The sequence below is a fragment of the Rhinolophus hipposideros genome, assembly GCF_964194185.1.
Source record: "Rhinolophus hipposideros genome assembly, chromosome: 24".
In the NCBI taxonomy this organism is placed as follows: domain Eukaryota; kingdom Metazoa; phylum Chordata; class Mammalia; order Chiroptera; family Rhinolophidae; genus Rhinolophus; species Rhinolophus hipposideros.
The window spans coordinates 14607436-14617889 of NC_138070.1; positions in this window are offsets into that span (position 1 = coordinate 14607436).

Below are 10454 nucleotides of genomic sequence, written 5' to 3' on the forward strand. Positions count from 1 at the left end.
TCCACCCACCCATCCATTAACATAAGCACCTCTCTCTCTATCTCCACCCGTTGAACCATTCCATAAAGATCTATGAAATACCTACGCTTTGGCAGGCCCTGTAGTAGGTACTGGGAATATTGGGCCGATTGGGCCATGTACAATCTGTCCTTCTCAGCTCATGTATTGGCTAGTGGGAGAGACGGCCAATAATGTACAAACAAAGCAGAACAAAACCCCACCCTTTGAATGGGAAAGAAGCTCAGGGAGTGCAATGCACACATTAGAGAGGGCTCTGACCTTGTCCAGAGGTCAAGGACACTTTCGCGGGGAAGAGACCCTGGAGAGGTGAATGACAGGTAGGCACTGATTCGGTGGGAGGTGCAGGAGAAGGTGCTCCAGGTGGAGGAAGCAGAATGGGCAGGGCAGCGGTGTTGATGTGGGAAGGAGCAGAGTGAACTCGAGGGGCTGGAAGGCAATGGCGACTACGACAGACACGTAGACGGAGCCTGGGCCGTGTAGGATGGAGAGGAGGCAGGGCCAGACCGTGGGACCCTGAGACTGAAGGGGAAGCTCTGTGCAGGTTAGCGTCATGCTCAGACCTGGTATTGAAATGATGCCCGATGCCTGTGCCATTCTGGGAATGATAAGTCGGAGAGGGGGGCAGGAGGGGCAGCTCGGGGTGGGGGCGGCTGCTGCCTCCAAATGAGTGCGATGGAGCTTGGACTGGGGAATAAAGGTACCGCCTGAGAGATGTGGACTATTGGAGAGAGATTTAAAAGCTCCCCACGCTTTCTCAGGGGAGTGGTTAGTGGGAAAGCAACCCAGGGACCATTTCAGCTGTACAGAGGGCCTGGTGCGTTGCTTTATTGATGGAAATTAATTGTAAATATTATTCAAATTTACCTCCCAATGCACAATTATATTGCTCAGGGGAGCCCTCTGGGCACACAATAAAGCCCTATAAATAATCTATATATTAACTTACAAGGAACGGAGGCAGTTAATGCTGCAGTTGCTGGTGGTGGCTGTGGGGAATTTGTGCAGACAAGACTCCCAGCGCTTGGACTTGGGGCATAACCTTGGCGGTCACCGCGTTCTGTCCTGGGGGATCTTCCAGCAGTCTCTCCCCCTGCGAGATGGGATACCCCCAGCTGTGTCAGCCAGCTACTGCTCTAGAGACCTGGTCCATGGGCAGGTGGGGACGAGGAGACCGGTGCTGAGGGAGGAGGAAACACAGGTCTATGGATCACTCACCTTGGGCTCAAAGCTTCAACCAAAGCAACACGTCAGTCATGGGTCATCTGAATTGAGCACGTCCAAGGTTTGGGTGCCACCAAGAACTTTACTTTCATGATCTCGTTGAATCCTTACAGGGACCTTTGTGGTAGGGGCCATTACTATCTCCATGTACAGAAGAGGAAATGGGGGTTCAGAGAGGTGAAGGGACTTGCCCAGTGTCACACAGCTAGTAAGTGACAGAGCTGGGATTCAAACTCCTCTGAGGAGCCTCCTCCGTGGAAGAGGAGGGCAAGCATGTCATATACTCTCTTTCAAGGGTGAGAATTTGAGGAGGTGGGGAAGATGCTTTTTCCTTTGGAGGGAGGAAGTGGTATCTGGAGGACCTAGTCACTTCCTCGCAGCCCTGGGAATCTTGGGATTTTTGAGTTTGAGTTTAGAAGAGACTCGACTTCATTGATTTCATCCCTTCCCATCTCCCCATGTTACAGATGGTGAAACCGAGGCTTCTTAGCAAATAAGATTGGGACCTCCTACCTCACTGACTGACTGCTGTGAGATAAGATATGTGTGAAAATGCTCATGGGAGTGACTTTGAAAGCACCTCCATTCTAGAGACCTGGCCATTCCCTAAGGCCCCTCTTCACTTCTTAGAGTGTTGACAAAGGCTTTGGGGCAGACCTGCACTTGTCAGGACATGGGAGGCACTGGGGAGTTTCCAGCAGAATCCTGGCTGAAGGGGAGGCATGCTGTGTCTGGGTCACAAACTTTACCCTTCGAAATTGTCCTGGATACAGGTGAGGGTTGCCCTTTGTATTATCTAGATGGTGGTTCCGCTGCTATCTTTATATGTAGAAACCCAGTTGTCTGTTCTGTATGTATAAGATGAATGCACTTACTAGAGCAAGTTATGATTCAATGAAAGTATTTTTAAGAGGAGATTAATTCATGGTGTCTTCAGAAATGACTTCCCACTTCCACTGGACAGGGCCAGTTCTGTCTGGGGACTTCTCTTTGATTCAAAAGAGCATCTCAGAGGGAGGGGCTCCCCGCAGGGTCCATCCAAATAGGCAGGGTCTCAGGAAGGATTGAGCCCTCCCAGGGGCCACCCCGGCCCTGTCCCCTGACTCAAAGGGCCTTTGATGATTATGACACAGGATCACATGGGCTCAGGAGTCAGATCGCCTGGGCTTGAATTCTAGCTCCACTATTTATATCAGGTAGGGTTAGGGCTAGGATTAAGTGTTATGATCTTGGGTAAGCTATTCAACCTCTCCAAAGCCTCAGTGTTAACATCTGTAAAATGGGTACAATTTGTTGCTCACAGGGTTGTTGTGAGGATTAAATGAGATGCCACTTGTAAGCATTTAGCAGGTGCCAGGCTCACATACCCCACTCTCTCTCATCTGGACTGGGATCATCAGCTTCCTCACTGGTCTCCCCACTTCCAGGCATGCCCCCCACAACCCACTCTCCACAAAGCAGCCAGGGCAAACTTCCATCACAGAGTACAATCACCCAAACCTCTCACTAGGGCTGGCAAAGCCCTGGAAGATCAGCAGCACTTCCTCCATCGTCACCTCATGCTGCTCTCCAGCCAGGCAAGCCTTTCTGACTCTCAAAAACAACAAACAGACCCAAATGACACTAATACATCCAAGATTGTTCCCACCTCAGGCCTTTGCCTCTGCTGTTCCTTCTGGCCCCGGACCACTGTTGGCATGGCTGGTGCTTCCAGGTCTCAGCTCAAATGTCCCCTCCTTCCTCAGAGGGGTCCTTCCTGACCCATCCCGCCACTCCAAACAGCTCCCCACCCCTGTTCATTATCTTATCAGATCCTCTGTTTTACTTTCATCCTAGTACTTCCTGACATCTGGAATAACTATTTATGTGTTTCGCTGCCTTAAGTCTTTCCCCCTACTGGGCCGTGAGCTCCATCAGAACCGGGACCGTGTCTGTCTGGCTCACCTCTGTATCCCTAGCACCCAGAGCAATGCTTGGCACAGAAAAAGTGCTCATAGTATTTTTGTTGAACGAATGAAGAAATAACCACAAGTGGACATTATTTTTCTCACCATCGTCGAGTTTCATGGTAAGCACTATTATAATACACCATTTGTAAAGTGTTTTCACATTTTTTTCCATACTGATGACACTTGGGAATGGTACGAGTGCCCCCATGTCACAGACATCGAAACTGAGGCCCCAGGCCACTTAGTTGGAAGTGGAGAAGCCACAGTTCTTTCCCTTGTTCCGTCAGAAAGTCACACACGCTGGAAGTTTCCATTAAGTGCTTCTCCTCCCTCAGCTCTCCTTTCCCCTTTGTCTGATTTATTGCAGCCTGAAAATAAAGGAACCAGATGCCTCCCTCCCTCTCCTCCCCCTGCTTTTATTGTTTTGTAGTTTTTTTCCAGCCCAGGACTCTGTTAAGGATTTGGCTGGTACAACCGTGACCACAAACTTCCTGTATTTACCCTTCCTCTTCGAAATCACAGAGGAGCAGCCAACTGGGCGCCAGGTCTGTGTTGGGCACTGGGTGATGCGATGGCCAAAAGCACAGCCAGATACCTGACACCCAAGGGTCCCAGGAGCCCAGATGCCTATCTCTGAGAGAGGCTGTCATGCGGGGTCTCTGCTCCCGCTCCCTGCACAAGAACGTAGGACATGGTGAGGCCAAAAAGGAACACCCACGGAGCCATAGATAGGGGAGTCATACCACTATATATTCTCGCTGGCGGCTGGGCTGGAGACACAGGAAGCAGGAGCCACACAATGCGTAATCTGCCATCCGCTTCTCTGCCAACCAACCCACAACCAGCGTAGCCAAGGCAGTTATATCAGTGGCTAATGGCTAACCGGTAACAGCTGATGGCCAACTAGTCACAGCTGATGGCCATCTACTACCCGAGCCAGCACCTTTCCACGTGAGGCTGAGAGCCTGGAAACGGCTCTCTGGGACTCTGTCCCCACAGAGGCAGAACCCAGGATTATCTTTTCCCTGGTGTCCATCATACAGTTATTTGGTGCCCATACAAAAACATCTGGATGAATGAATGAGATCCTGGCATCCATTGACGGCTCCCTGATGGTGGTGCTGCTGAATGGGAACACGTACAGGAAGGTGGGAAAGGAGGCGCTCATTCTTCGCTAGTGGCTGGTAATAGCCTGTGAGCCCCTGGTCGATGGCAGGCAGTTTACTATGATGTCCAGGCCACTGCCCAGGCCCCTGTGCTTTACTGGGTAGGAGTGACCAGTGATGGGATTTCAGGCATGGTGACGAGCAGCCAGAGGCAATTCCACACCCATCATCCCATTTCATTCTCATTAGAAGCCTGCAGGGTAAACCCAACTTTAGAGATGAAGGAGCTGAAACTCAAAGAGGTTACGTAAGTTTCCCAGAACCACACAGATAGCCACTCACAGATTTTTACTGAGCACCTACTACATGCCAGTCGCTGTGCTAGGGGATATGGCAGCTGTCACCATCCTTACTTTCATGAATCTTACAATGTATCAGTGCATAGAAGAGCTGAGATTTGAACCCATGTCTCTGTCACTTTGTGGCTTACACTCTTTCACTAGAGATGCTGCTTCCAGAGTTACATAAATGAGGTACGGAGCAATTAGTGCAGAACAGAGAAAGACTTCCTGTTCTAAAGCCTTGGATCTCTCAAGAGTCAGAGAGAGAGGACTCACGTATTGGCTGGAATTGCTGAATTGAGGTTGATTCTGGCAGCCAGGAGGCAGCCGTCAGCAACTGCTCCCACATCCCTGATTCCTGAAAGTAAGAGAGTGATCTGATCCAACAGCTCTTTCCCTCCTTTGAAAGAGCACGCCAAAGGTGGAATTGCAGGCACTGAGGCAGGTTGAAGGGACAAGAAATTGGGAATGGAGTGAGGGTTCCCTGATCCCCGTCCAGGTTCATTCCAGGGATTGATGGAATCATCAATCCTGTTGGAATGTGACATGTCACCCCTTCCTGGTTCCTGGATTGTAAACCTTATCCTGGTCCCCTGACCATAGCATCTTCAAGGATGCAGGCAGACCCGTGGAAACAACTTGTTCGACCTTAACGTGTGAGATGACAAGGTCCTTATGGTCAGTTGAGTTGAGGGTCCCTGATGGGGAACTAGTCCCACAAGGCATCAGAGATGGACGAGGACAAGCACCTAGGGTCCCCATGCCCAGTTCCTTTGTTCCCTGTTCTGTCGGTTCCCATTACCAGCTCAGTCTTTTTCTCACAAAATTGGTGTACCTTCAAAGGCTGGGAATATACATGACACAAATGAAAGTCTCATTATCCACTCTAGTTGGCATTTCTCCTTGGGCTCCCAGTCTGAACTAAACCAAGCACAAGCCAAAAGAAATAAGATAATATCAATTAGGATGCATTTGGCTGCAAGTAACAGAAACCTCAACTCAAAATGGCTGAAACAATGAAGAAAGCGCACTCCTTCACGTAATAAGGACACCTGCAGGTTGGGAGTTCAGGAGCCGAATGATGACATCAAGGACCCAGAGTGTTTCCTTCTCTGTGTTCTGCCGTCTTCAGAGGCTGGGCTTTGTCCTCAGGATGGCATCTCTCCTGGACAGAAGATAGTTTCCGTCTTGTGTAGCATCCAGCAGAAGAGGAGAGAATGTTTGAATATGTTGCAAGGGAATCTCTCCCAGAGCCCCCAGCAGAGCTCTCTTCAGATTACTTTGGCTGGAACTGAGTCACAGTTAGACCAATCGGTGACAGGGAAAGGAGATGGCTTTGATCAATCAGGATCTACCCAGAAGACACATAGGAGAGGCGTGAACATTCAAACACAATCAGGGTTCTATGTCAGGAAGAAAAAGAGCATCTGTGGTGGACAGGAGATGCTCTGAAAAATAACAAGCAAACTACCCAGGCTGCCGATTCCCCTTCTTGTTACGAGGAAACACAGACTCTGAGATCTGCGCAAAAATACAGTGGGGGCCTGAGAGGGGACAGCTCTTAGAAATTAGGAACTTATTTCTTAGAAAATCAAAATGCTTTAAACACCACCCTCTGTGGAGAGTAATGATTTCCTCCTTTTCTTTATGGTAAGTAATGCACAGTCTTTGGCAACACAAAACAAAACAAAAATTAAAATATATGAACAAGCAAAAAGAAAAGGAAAATCACTTAAAACCTCAGGGACAATGTGGGGATACAGTCTAGTCTGTATATCTTTCAATATCTATCCAGCAAAAAGATTTGTAGATAATTCTGTTCTATAACCTTTTATCCACTGTGTGATCAAGTCACCAAGTGCTCTGCTATCTCGCATTGATTATTCCAGTGGTTGCCTAGGAGACCTAGTAGACGTACCACTGTTTATTTAGCCAACCCCTGTTGATGGACATTTAGGTTGTGTTTCTTTTTAGAAATATTTTTATTGTTGTTGTAATCCCCTTTTGGGTTCTCCCCGAAGAAGGTAAGGTAGAGCTGAGCTCTGAAGCCTGACACTCAAGCTCTGGGAAGCTGGAAGACCTGATTAACCCGAACTTTTTGCCCACAAGCCCGGTCTCTGGGTCCCTGCACCACCAATCCCCTCTTCCCTTGGAGCAGAGGAAAGCATTGTTTGGAATTTTTGAGAAAAGCTCAGGAAAGGAGCTGGTGGGGTGGGCGGTGAGACTACATGTAGGCTCTGGAATGAGGCCCATTTGGGGACATCACTTTTCCTCTCTGAGCCTCGGTTTCCCCATCCGTAAGATTGGAAGTGTAACAGAAATGCCTCCTAGGGTTGCATGAAGATTCAATAAAATAATACACGTACAGTACCTGGAAAATATCATGTGCTTTAAAAGTTGCTAGCTCTCACTGTTGTAATGTTTTATTCCTTTTTTCCTTTTTCTTTTACTGGAGCGACAAGACTGCATTTGCTTTATTATCTCTGGGGGCCATGCCTAATTCAGGCCATTGATTCAGGAGGCTGCACAAATCTGCCTAAATTATGTATTGGGGTGGTACATTGACTGCTCGCTACAATTTGGGTGTGTGAAGAAAATGGAATTTCTTTGTCTGTAGCTGATCTGGTCTTTCTTATAACCTCCCTCTCAAACCCTCCCATCGCCCACCCCCCACCCCACTGCACTGGCAGAAAGCAAAACAAAACAAAAAACAAAAAAACCCTGAGCTTTTATCCATGTTATGGGTTGAATTGTGTCCCCCTACAATTCATATTTTGATGTCCCAACCCCAAGTACTTCAGAATATGACTTGCTGGGCAGAGGTGATCAAGTTAAAATCAGGTCATTAATCTAATCCTAATTAATCTAGGTCCTAATCTAATGACTGGTGTCCTTATAAATGGGAAGTTTTAATACAGACAGGTACAGAGGAAAGATGATATGAACAGAGAAGGTGGCCACCTACCAGCCCAGGAGAGGCTTGAAGCCGATCCGAAGCTCAGAAGTCACGGACCTCACCGACACCTTGATCTTGGGCTTGTAGCCTCCAGAACTGAGACGACACATTTCTGTTGTTTAAGCTGCCCTGTCTGTGGTACTTTGTTATGGCAGTCCTAGTGAGCTTACCTAACCAGTTTTACCATTTTCATCCAAATGTGAATTTTATGGGTTCCTGAGTTGAGTCTCCCCTGGATAAACCTACATCCTCTCCGAGATGCTGCCCTCCCCTGCTTTTCTCCTGGGGTGGTTTTGAGCATGTGGAGGGGGCTTTGGTCTGGTGGTCTCAGGGGAATGTGGAGGAATCTGGAGCTCCCGAGGGCCCTCTGCTCTTCTGTGTGGAAAGATGTCTCCATTCTGCCTGGTCCCGCGTGAGTGAGTGGAAAACGGTGGAAAGAGGATCTCGCGCTGGGCTTGGCTGACTGGCTTTCCCTGTGCTCCCCCGATGTAACCCGCCTCCCCGCCCCACACCCCCACCTTGCCCTCTTTCCAGCTATAACTGGGATGACGCACCCCTGCTGGTCTGAAGGTCACCTGTTCCTCTGTCACGGCTGCCCTGCTGGCTTGCACCACACGCCACCTGAGGGTGCCCTAGAAAGCCAGTGAGATGGGGCTGTGATCTAGAGAACCCCCACGCCACCCCCATTCTCAAAGTACCTGGAGCAAAGCGGTAGAGGGAAAACCAAGTAAACACGTACCTGGTCCACTCTTCAGAACCCCTCTCCCCTTCTCCTATAAGTCCTGGTTCTGGTAAAAAAGCAGCTTTTATTTTCTTCTCCCCACGTTACGTCCTCCTAGCACCTGGTGGTAAGCCTCAGCGTTGTAGAGGGAAGGGGGTCTGCACTTCATCTGGCAGAATCCAGGAGTGGGGCTTCTGGGCACAGTATTTTGTGTGTGCTGAAGAAATTGAAAACTTCTCCCCCAGGTCAATCGCTTGGCTTCAGCCCCTAGTCTTGCTGCACAGTCCCATTTCTCCTGTCGGCAGAATACCACATCATTCTTCCCCTCCTATAACAGCTCCTACTCTCCTCCCAGGCACAGGGGCTCATGGGGCCAATTGGACAAAGATCTTGTATTCAGAACACCAACAGCTTCCTAAGAATTTCCAGAGGAGTCCCCTGATTCTTGACTTTTCATGCTGCTCCCGAGAGACTTTGGCTCTTAAAAACTGGAATGAAAGCGTCATCATGATCACGCTTAAGATCAATACGAACAATTCTTCCGTAATGATTGACAATGATTCTGCCTCTCACAGAGGAGCAAAGCAGGCTCAGAGAGGTGAAGTCGCTTGTCTAAGGGGACCGGGCTGGCGAGACAATGGTGAGGGGAGTTGAACCCACCTTGGTCTGACTTCAAGCTGATTATCATTGAACCATGAAGCCCAGGAGGGTTTGGTGGTGCTGGAATCAGGCTCTTACGTACAGTCACACGTGATTTTTCAGCTCACTCATGTGAAGTTGCTTCTCAGATTTCTGAGAACCTGGGGATCAGCTAGCCATGGGGGTAGAAAAGCTCCATGGTGTGGGTGGGGTGTGGGTGGTGCTTCGTGCGATCCCCTGAGGTTGCTAATGCATCTGTAATAGGATTGGCATTGCCCGGAATCCTGGGTCTGGATTCCTGCTCTCCCTGAGCTGTGTCCCCTGGGTCTGAGCATTGCCAGGAATTAGAAACCCATCCTGGGTCGTTACAGATGACGAGAACAGACGCGCATGCTGTTCCCCAAATGTTCCTTGAAGAGTGTTGTTTATAGGTGGTCCTGGCTTCCAGAAGACTTTTCAACTGCTGGACCTCACTCCACCCCAAACGTTCACTTGGACAGGGCTGAGAAGCCCCATTTTTAAAGAAGAGGAACCAGGGGTTAGTTTAAGACATGTGCTCAAGCAACATAGCTAAAGAACCGCGGTGCCAAGATCTGAGTCCAGGATGTGGTAGCTACTGAGATGGGGGCCCTGGCCACTGAGTGCCTCTTACACATTGTGCCTCAGTTTTTTCATCTGCAAAATGGAGAGGCAGTGCAGGGTCTGACACAGAAGCCAGACCAGGAGACAGTTTGAGTCCTGTGTTCAGTTTGTGTTTGAGTCCTAGTTCTGTCAGTGTCTCTATAACCTTGAAGAGGTCGTGTTGCCTTTCTGGGTCTCAGCTTTCCCCTCTGAAAGATAGGAAGGGGAAGGAGTTGGGTTTTGACAGCAGTATAGTTACCGGAAGTTAGCATATAACAAGTACCTACTGTGTGCCAGGTACTTAAGACACACATCATTTCATTGACTCCTACCCAAACCCTGGGAGGCTGGCATGGTTAGGTTTTAAGGATATGGAGACTCAGGTTTGTGTGTTTCCAGAGCCTTCCTTTTGGCCAGATGGCCTCTAAGGACACTTTAAGCTCTGAGAGTGCAAGATTCCAGGCAAAGGGTTTAGACAGACCAAGGCTCAAATCCTGTCTCTGTCACTTCCCAGTTCTGTGACCTTCTGGACAAGTGGTTTCACCTCTTGGAGCCTCAGTTCCTTCATCTGCATAATGGGTCCAATTGCGCCCACCCTGCACACTCACTGAGATAATTTAATGACACACCATAGGTCCCGCACATGGCAAATGGCATCTCTTTTCCTACCCACACTTGCAATGCTTTGAGGGGAGCTGGCTAAGTGAGGAGACTAGATCTCTTCTCTTCCTGGCAACATCCTGCCCTCCCCTTTCTGGCTTCTGTTCTGCTCTACCACACTCAAGTTCCAGCAGCTGCATTTAATTTGATTTAACGTAATAGTTTTATGGATGCCTTTAGTTCAGGGGACAAAGAGGCCTCTGGGTAATTTGCATGTTT